Source organism: Dromaius novaehollandiae, chromosome 10 (genome assembly GCF_036370855.1).
Source record: "Dromaius novaehollandiae isolate bDroNov1 chromosome 10, bDroNov1.hap1, whole genome shotgun sequence".
In the NCBI taxonomy this organism is placed as follows: domain Eukaryota; kingdom Metazoa; phylum Chordata; class Aves; order Casuariiformes; family Dromaiidae; genus Dromaius; species Dromaius novaehollandiae.
The window spans coordinates 2,714,923-2,722,924 of NC_088107.1; the positions used below are offsets into that span (position 1 = coordinate 2,714,923).

The following is an 8,002-nucleotide window of genomic DNA, read 5'->3' on the forward strand; positions in this document are numbered from 1 at the left end:
TAAATGCATTAAATGCAATCTAAATGCATCTTAATCTAAAGTACAGTATCTGCACCCCTGCATGTGCCTCTGGTCCTGCCTGGAACAGGGACACCCTGCAATCAAGCTTCATCCAGCTGAGCAAAGTCGCCCAGATGAACCCTGCACAGAAGTGGTTCCTCCAGGGCAGGGCAGAGAAGCAGGGACATGGAAGCATCTGGGATGCTTGCAGCTCCTGTGCTGTCCCCTGGCTGTTGGCAAGTCAAAGATTTCAGTTACTTCCCAGTCTGAAAATTCTCACGTATGTGGAGGGAAGAGCAGTGCAAAACAGACATGGAAACCCAAAGATAGACACCTATAACACTCTTTCTCACTGGATGAATAATCTCAAGGTATAACTTCCCCAGAGGCTAGGAACATAGCTGCATGGCCCAGACCCCTTTTCAGAGTTTATCAAACCCAAGAAGTCAGGCAAGTTCCAGCTTTCTCCCAAGCATCAATATTTTAGCTTTTAATCAACTCTCCACTTGCTTATTTTAAGAGAAATCCCATAATACCTTCCACCAACCTCAGTGTCAGATTTTCTGACGTACTTCTGAACTCTCAGACAATAACCTTCTGCAACACTATACTATTTTTTTCCTTCTTTACAATTTTTTCTCCAAATTCTCTGCTCTGTATTCTTTGCACCTCCTTTGCCAAGTTGCTAATTCACCCTCAGTTTCCGAAAGAAAAAAAAAATCACTTGCAACCCATTTGAAACTAAGAGTTTGATCCCACAGTCACTGAAGTCAAAGGCAACAAGGCCATTCTGTTCAATGGAACTAGAACAAACCCAGGGTTCCTGGACAGTATGTTTTTAATCAGGGAGCCTTCACATTTAAAAGGAAATAATTTGCATCGTATTAGTATTCATTGTCCACCTACACAGGATGGGAAATCGGCTGAACAAAAAGGTTAAGTGTGTTGGTGCCAAGAGGACTTGCCCATTGCAGAGCTGGTCTCAGCAATGAAAGCATCTCAACTGTACCTGTTCCAGGAAATTACACGAGAAAACCTCTGCAATTGCATGGCTCAGGGGAGTCAGACCTGTTTCCTACAGCACATAAAAGGTCAGCTGAGATCACTGTGTGTATTATTTCATCTCAGGAGCAGTCCAAGTATACCAAAAACAAAAATAAAGCTTGAATGAAAGGAGGTAACAGAAGAGAGGCTGCTGCAGCCCATCCGACGTGGTTTACTCAAATATGTCACTTCAGATCAACAGGGAAATGTCCTCCTGCAAAGTGTTTATCAAGGGACCCTTGACTGGAAAAACGATACAGGAGTTCTTTGTGCTTGTTGCAAAAAGGCATATGTGGTCTTCACCATGAGAGGCAGTTCTTCCCAGCCTGTGGTTCACAGAATCTGGGGTTACTTCTAAAGGGTCTGTGAAATATGATCGAGACAAAAAAGTCTGTTGTCAGAAAGCTACAGTTCGCTACAGAAATGGCACCCTCCCCACTGGAAAATTTTAGGGACCTGCAAATCAAAAAAGATTGCAGGTCACTTGTTTAGGTATCTTAAAAAAGACACCAGCCCTCTCCATCCCCACACCTCTTTCCTTTTTTCTTGCTATAACATTTGATCTAATATTAGATATTACCTCTGGTCATAAGAGATCCAAGCCCCCAATTTTCTTTTCAGAAGGCTTCCCAGAGCTTCACTGCATCCTTTCTTACTGCCTTTCTTTAGCTTCATTTATATCCACATATAACCATTCTTCTCCTCATCTTCCTGCTTAGAGCAGGATCTGAAAGTGCAAAGCTTGTCCGTTTCCAAGCCCGTTTTGGCGGAGAGATTCTGATGATGAACAGTGCCTTGTTATCCTGGCATGTAAATCTGTCAAGCATGACCAGCAAAACCAGGAGCTTACGGAACGGCTAAGGCTGGAAGGGACCTCTGGAGATTGCCCAGTTACTGCCCTCCTGCCCCAGCGAGCCTGCTAAAGACGGGGTACTCTCTGATACACGTACGTTGCCTGTGACCTCTGAAACCATGATACAAAAATTAACCTGAGGCATGAAACAAGGGATAGAGGAGGTGGATGCATTTTAGGTGAAGTTAGCCTAAAAGCCCTCAGAATTAATTGCTAGCGTGCTTTGGAAAGCTAGAGGAACACAGCAGCTGTGGAGACGACACCTTTCCTGCTTCTTGGCAGAAGCAGCTGGAGTCAGCTTGGTTAGGCCTGACTCAGTGCGTGTCGGGTAGTTACCAAACTGTTGTTAGCACTAGGAAGTTGCCTGCCACTGGGACAGGACTTAATACACACTGAATTGAAAACAGCAGGCACAAGTTTAAGGTGCTTGAAAAGAAAAAAGCTGTGAGGCATGTTTGCGTAGGTAGGCTTACTGCCTACTCAGATTTAAAGTAGTTCTTTCCTGTGTTCTGTATTGTTTAACAGGGGTGAACTCACTCCTTCCAGCTTCTTCAGTCCTGAATATAGATATAATACAGATTCATCTAACGCTTTGGGAAAAGACTCCAGAAATTATTTTTCGAGGTGGAAAGTACCTTACAGTGGATCATTTCACTGACATGTTGTGGCTGTTCAGGACCACTGAACATCAGACCCTAAAAAGCCTGCATCTGTTAGGAGAGTGTCTCAGGCCTGATCCTTTGTCTCTCTGGAATTCAGGAAGATCACTATCAGTTATTATGGTAGGAACAGAAATTACTTACAAAACTATTTTCCTAAGGATTAATAACAAGCAAAGCTTGTGCAAATGTCAGCCAAAGTAGCTGCTGATGTGCAGGCTCAAAAGAGTTTGAAAAGTGAATCAAATCCACATTTGCAACAGTGAACAGGTACCAGCAGGAATGAAATATTTGCTTGAATTTTGATGACCCTGAACAATTCAGTAAATCACATCCCTCCACGTACACAGCTTGATAGGAGTCAGACAGCTGCACTGCCCTCGAGATGTGGGTAGTGGGTTCTGGGAGGAAGGAAATAGCTGCCACATGCAGTAAATAAAAAGAAAGAAAAAAAAAAACAGTTCTGCTGCAGAATCATTCCATTCAGCCTGGCTAGAAACACAGGCAGCTACAAACAGATCATTCATCTCCAACATAAACACAGATTGGGTTAGACTAGCAGTAACATAGGTTGAGATTTTTAGTAGATGACATAAATAAATGTATTTTTATATTTCCTGACCACATTAAGCTTGAAATCAGAGTTCTAAAATGCAAGCCACACACTATAAGACTTCTAATAGCCAATAAATCCAGATAGTCACAGTGAGGCAATGTTTTCTCCTTAAAGATATGTTTTGCTGCAGTATATATAAATACAAGGGGACTTGTTTTTTTATGGATCTGAAATTATATGCAACTGAACATGATCATTCAAAAAAGGTGAAAGTTCTCTTAGGAGGACAGCAAGAATTGAAACCACTTCAGAAAGCACAATGTCAGATTCTAAGTATTATTTCTGCATGGAAAGAAATTAGTAAGGAGATGGGGGAGGGTAGGGGAAATTACTTTCTCCTCAAAGGGCATAATCCAGGAGAGGAGAGGCATAGTTAAAATATCCCAGCACAACAGTGTCAATGTATTTGTGAGTTCCTATCCTACCTCTGCTACACTAAGAAAGCCCTAAACAAACTGTTACCCTGCCCTGTGCATCCATTTTCTGTTTGCTAAGTGGGGATTATAGTGCAAGAATTCCTTTAGGTGGTATCAAAAGAATAAAAGAGCTTAGGGAATTACCAGTAATACTCATTCATAAATTACAGTGCTAAGCATGGTGTTAGACTTTGTAGAGACCAGAAACACAAGTACTTCAGTGATAAAGGTCATTTTTCATCTCTAGACCTTCAAGCACTTTGAAATGGAGATCAGCATTATCATTATCATCATTATATCCCACACTGGGAAACTGAATGCTGCAGATGAAATGACTTTCGCAGTTTCTTATAAGGGGTCAGTAGCAAAGTCAGGAATGATTTTCAGGTGGTAATTCGCCGTACTGCTCTAATAAACCATCTCCGAACCCTTAAAAGGTATCTAAGGTTCCAGATCTATGCAAGCTGATGCCCATTGCCCAGCAGACAGAGATCTTAATGAGGAGAGAGAACTTGCTGGACCACAAAGCTGCATTTCATCATTACACTGCTCACTGAGCAAGGACTGGCTGAAGGACATGCCTGCACTGCACAGGCTTTGAAGGCAAGTCCTTTGATATGGGACAAAAAACTGGTTAGTTTTTAGACCTACTGCTTTCAGTGGGTCTCTTACAAAGAGACATGTTCCCAGTGGGGGAGCAATAAAAAGAGTCAGCATGTACTGGCTCTACCGCTCGTTATTGACTGAATGTTGTTGGAATAGCCAAGATGAAAATATCTGAACGCTGATGTCACTTTGATACAATTGCTTTGGAGGCTATTCAGTTTTCCTTGGGGCGCCTATTCATTTTAGGAGACTTGCTGATCTTTGTCTGATGGCTGGAGTTTTATGACCAGAAAGAAGTGAAGATGGCAGCTAAGAGCTTCTCTTCACAATAAGTAAAATAATCCTTTTAAGGGAGGACTTGTCATTCCTAGCTCTGTTTAAAGACCAGCAGTGGAGACTTAGTATATGAGATGTACTAGCAGAATAAATTTTTAAGTACTAAGTACTTTAAAATGCAATTGAGCTGTATGATGACAAACAAAACCAAAATAATAACCTCTCTAACCACCTACATTAGGGTTGAAAAGTCAAGTATTCAAGAGCTGGAAATTCCCGAATTAAGGTTGCCTTGTGCAGTCCTAATTCAGTACTCGTGCGATACAATTAAAAGACATTTTTCCCCATGGCCTCACCCCATTTAGTGGGTAGGATGAACAGAGCTATTCAGTATTTCTTTTTTTTACCTTTTTGAGTCAATGTGTGGCCTTGGTTTTATTTATAGCATGCAGTTTAAACTCTGCACTGAATACAGGATTATTCATATCCTTGTGGGCTTTAATACAACACTTATCACAGAAATATTTGCTTCAAAAACATAACAAATGTCTCATGACAACACCCCTGCCAATGAGGTAGGATGGTAGCCTGGTCCCTTCAGCCCAAGTGCTTAATCAGTATCAGAGGTCCCACAAGATTGTTTTGATTAGGATGAGGTCATCTGAATGCAACAGAGTGTATAATATACTCTTGTTTTTTAGCAAGCCAATGGTAACAAAATTCTGTTTCTCTGAATTCAACAGAAACAAGAAAAAAGTTTATTTACTCAGAGAGCTCCAAAACTTCCACTGCCGTGAGTTCTGTGCCTGGGAAACTGTTTCAGAATCATCTACAGCATTTGCAAACCTTGTTTTCTGTGGTTAAAGCACCGCCTTGTAAGATCTCTGAGCAAATGCCATGCAAGGCCTACTCTGCAGCCAAGCAATGTAGAACGGTAAGGGTAGAATAAAGTCATTCCTAGCCCACATGATTTTTGAGGATGCCCACTTGAATTTGCAGTTAAAAAAAAAAGTCACTCCCTACCTCCATTTCCAGGCCCCTTATTTAAACATGTATATGCATGTGATTGTTTACATACACCAGGAGTGGTCCTATCTGATTACAAAGATACTGAACAGCTTTGTGTCCAAAGAAAAATCCTGTGAACATGTTCTTTTTCAGCAGTTAATCATCCATCAGCAAAGTTTTAAATAAACTTAAAAATTCAAAGTCCAGATAACCATTCTTCTCACAAACCAGGCAATTTGCATCCACACTTTTGATTTGGATCTGGGCTACAAATCAAGTAACTCTTCTTCTTGAGATATCATCTTCATTTAAAAAAAAAAAAGTTACCTCAAGTTCCACCAATATGAAACTCATCTGAGAAATAAAATTAACAAGCTTATGCAAGCTTGGCGTCCCACCTGCACTATTTCTCCTCCAGAGAATTCAGTTTATGAGTCCATATGTCACAGTGTTTGTTTTATAATATGGTCTTAAAGGAAGATGCATATGTAAGAAATATTTAAGAAAAATTTGATATGACTCACTGTTCTGACAACCATCAGGATCTATGGTTTCTCTTCTGGTCCATACCGCTTGTCTCAAGCTGTACTTCAACGATATTCTTTCCAGCGGAGAGGATCTGACGGCTGAAAGAAAAATGCATACTGCTTACAGTTTTACTGGAAATTTGGCACATCTGGAGGCGTTAGCATTAGTATTATTACAAATATATTCTGGAATTTGTATTTTTGGCATAACTTGCAGATTAGTTGCAAAGAATGTATCTTTTAAAAAAAATGTGTTACGTTGGTGTTGATAATTTCAAATCCAGGTATTTCAGCAGTGACTGCAACTCACATTCTTTTTTGATTTGATGCAGTACAAAGAAAGTTAACAAGCATGATCTCAAGGATCACTTAGCAAACACCACCATTAATATCCTAGGATATCCCTACCTGAAAAACTGGCCCTGCTACAACCTGGGTTGATTTCTGAGCCAAGATAGTTTTGTTAGTTAGAATATCTTTTTTTATTTAATTGATGGCTATTTGGAAAAAAAAAAAAAAGTTTAAGAAAACCAAACGAGTCACTCCTAACCAAAACTACTGCTGCCCATCCTACTTTTTGCCCTGGTTTTACTAAGACATGCTTAATTCATATTCTAAGTTTTACCACTGTGACACTCTCTGGGATAAGGCAAGGCCTCTAATTTGTGCAGACAGAAGCCAATGCTACTAAGTCCTTCCTCCCACCCACCATTATATGTAGCAGCATTAGTACTACAAGACATTGCAAATAAGTTGTAATAGCATCAGGGAGCTTCCATTGCTGACACAGATCTCGCTGTGTTAAGTGTTGTATAAACACAGGGCGGGGGGAGAGATCCCATCCTCAAAGACGCTGATGCAATTATTTTGTTGTTCCAGCGTAAAGATCACAGGGCATTTTGCACTTCAGTCTCTCAAGATGGAAGACTATTTTCAATCCTGTTTTACAGATGGGAAACTTAAGGAGGAACATACCCAGTAGAATTACACCTTCTCTCTGAAAGTGGATGATACTCTGCTGGCCTGAAACTTCACTGAGTTCCCATTTTTTTGCAGAAATTTACATTAAAACTCAGAATCCATGCAAAAATCAAAGGCTGGGTGCCAGTATTTAATTCAGTTTAAGAGTACCCAGTTCCCCAGCCTGACCGAGAAAATGGGAATCCATTTCTACCCACTAGCCATCTGACGCTCTCAGCTGAGCTCAGCAAGTTGCACTCAGTATAAAAAAGCTTCAGCCAAAGTAATTCATACATGTTAATTAATACACAGGGAAGCAGAAGTCAATAGTATTTCCAATATATGCTTTAGGGTGCTATGGTGATGCAACATTTGCCATTTGGTGCAAGTGCACACAGAAGTTATACTAGACCTGAACTGCAAAAAAGGGATCCTCAATAACAGAGCACCAAACCGCTACAATTTTCTAAAATATGTTCACAGATAGGCTAGGAAAAGAAAACCTACCAGAAGTTTTTAGCTAGTCATTCGTTTAAAATCTCCAAGAAATGAGACATGTGAGAGCTTATGACAGCGTAACGCTTATACAAATCATGCTGTGAAGAAATTTCACAAGGATAGTCGTGAATAAAAGGGAAACATGAATTAGACACTCCTGGATACTATACAAGGTACAAATTACAGAGTATAATCATCTTACTGCAAACATCTGGTCAAGTTTAAGACAGGAATCTTATAAAGCTCCTAATTACCTCTCCTCATGCTTTTCTGAGCTTTATTAATCTCAGCTCATTTTTTTTCCTACTTTAATGAGTGCATTCCCTGATTCATAGCAATGTTTCAGTGAATTATTTCCATTATTCCCCTTTTCACTGCTTAAAATTGGAAAAAGGGGGGGGGGGGGGGGGAAGCTCCTGAAGTTTTAACCCTTCACATCAAAAAGCAACAGAGGCTCTCACAACCTCATCCAAGCTACGCTGTAATTAGCTAGAGACTTTCCACTGACTTAGTCAGCTTTGGATCAGTCCCCAAAACAA

At 40.4% G+C, this 8,002-nt stretch overlaps 1 long non-coding RNA gene across 1 annotated transcript in view; it reads right to left on the bottom strand.

Annotated features, from left to right (window-relative positions):
• The window catches only part of LOC135329416 (uncharacterized), a 177,566-nt gene extending 171,444 nt beyond the window's left edge, over positions 1-6,122 (bottom strand). Inside the window, exon 1 of the long non-coding RNA XR_010390910.1 lies at positions 6,003-6,122. This is a non-coding gene — a long non-coding RNA (uncharacterized LOC135329416). The remainder of the gene's footprint in view (positions 1-6,002) is intronic.
• Between the last annotated feature and the right edge of the window lie 1,880 nt (positions 6,123-8,002).